At 45.2% G+C, this 1,945-nt stretch overlaps 1 non-coding gene across 1 annotated transcript; it reads right to left on the reverse strand.

The window, feature by feature from the left end:
* Window positions 1-378: 378 nt before the first annotated feature.
* Window positions 379-520, reverse strand: LOC129405333 (small nucleolar RNA SNORA72). Its single transcript, XR_008630499.1, has one exon. It is a non-coding gene; the product is annotated as a small nucleolar RNA SNORA72 (small nucleolar RNA).
* Between the last annotated feature and the right edge of the window lie 1,425 nt (window positions 521-1,945).

Below are 1,945 nucleotides of genomic sequence, written 5' to 3' on the forward strand. Positions count from 1 at the left end.
GAAAGGATAGTACTGTCCTTTGTAGGGGGGAGGGCACACCCCCGGTGATCAGAGGTTATTCCTGACTGCTCATGAGTGACCTATATGTGGTGCTAGTTATTCTTCTGGGGTAGGCTGCATGCAAGGCAAGTGCCGGAAACTCTGTTCCCTCACTTTCTCTTTTTTTTTTTAATTTTTATTTATTTATTTATTTATTTTTGCTTTTTGGGTCACACCCAGCGATGCTCAGGGGTTACTCCTGGCTTTGCACTCAGGAATTACTCCTGGCAGTGCTTGGGGGACCATATGGGATGCCGGGGATCGAACCCGGGTTGGCCGCGTGCAAGGCAAATGTCCTACCCACTGTGCTATCACTTCGGCCCCTCACTTTCTCTTTTAAATTATCACTAGCATTTCGAAGATCAGACTTAGGTGGATAAAGATCTAGGTCTGGGAACACAGGCATAGTCTTACTATTATTATAGAGAATGTTCAGCCTGTTCTGATTATTACAAAATCAGAACAGCGAGAATATTCAAAGCTGAACCCCTGTTCCATCTCTCCAGCTTCAGAAATGATTCAACCAATGTTTCTGAACAGTTGAATAACCAAGTCCTTCCCTCATATCAATAAAAAATTTTTAATTTGAAATGAAACATAGCTAAGGCTAACTTTTTCAAAAAGAAAAAAGTTGGGTTAGAAAAATATTTCTTATGTAGGACACACACCAAAACCCCATAGCCCATGAAAGGAAAAAGGTGACAAAATAGGAATTTTCAAAAGTAATGTGTAGGCCAAGGACGTGACAATAATGGTAAAAATCATAAACGAGGGGCCAGGGAGTGCCTTGCCTATTGAAGACCCCATTTGAATCCCCGGCACTACAAATGATCTCATGGACACCGTGAGTGATCCGGAGCCCTGAGCACTTCCATATGTGATTCCAAAGCCAAAATTAATAACAACAATCACAAATGGATCTGGGGGTGTAGCTCAATGGTTAACGTCTGTTCTTCTGACAGTGGGCTGTGAGTTAGGCTTTGGAATGGCCCCACATACCAAGGTGGCTGCGTTGCTGTCCTGGAGCCCTGGAGTTGCCATAAAGCATGTGAGATTTCTGGAGCTCCGCAATCGTGTGTGTGTGTGTGTGTGTGTGTGTGTGTGTGTGTGTGTGTGTGTGTGAGTGACTCCCAGCAAGCACTGAGACTGGAATGTGTGAGCTCAGCAGCCAGGTCTAGGAGGAACCACAACTTCCTGCTGGGCAACTACAAGTAGGTGTCTGCAGCCCCTGCTCAGTGACCCGCAGGGCTGGGCAGAGGAGATGATTGTCTACTCTTTGAAGAGCGCTATAAAGAAAATAATTGTAAACCATATATTTGATTTTAAAGAATTAAAATAAAAATTTATCTTGAGCCAGAGGCAGACAGTCAATAGATTGGGGGTCTTTTTTGGGGGGGAGGGTTGCTTTTGTTTTTTTCTTTTTTTGTTTTGTTTTTTTCTTTCTTTTTTTTTTCTCTTTTGGGCCACACCCAGCAATGCTCAGGGGTTACTGTTACTCCTGGCTTTGCATTCAGGAATTACTACTGGCGGTGCTCAGGGGACCATATGGGATGCTGGGAATCGAACCCGGCTCAGCCGCGTGCAAGGCAAACGCCCTACCCGCTGTGCTATCGCTCCAGCCCCTGTTTTGTTTGTTTTTTAAACTGACTCACTGTGAGATAGAGCATTACAAAACTGGTCATGATTGGGTTTCAGTTATACAATGTTCCAACACCCATCCCTCCACCACTGTAATTTCCCTGCATCAATGTTCCCAGTTTCCCTCCCCCCTCAACTCCCTCCCCCATAGCCCCACAGCCTTCCTCTATGGCAGGCACCGATTCTCTCTCTCTCTCTCTCTCTCTCTCAATGGGCTGTTTGTAGATGGCCTAAATCCTATCCTTGGCACTGCATAGTCTCCTGAGCA

Source organism: Sorex araneus, chromosome 5 (assembly GCF_027595985.1).
Source record: "Sorex araneus isolate mSorAra2 chromosome 5, mSorAra2.pri, whole genome shotgun sequence".
Taxonomy (NCBI): Eukaryota; Metazoa; Chordata; class Mammalia; order Eulipotyphla; family Soricidae; genus Sorex; species Sorex araneus.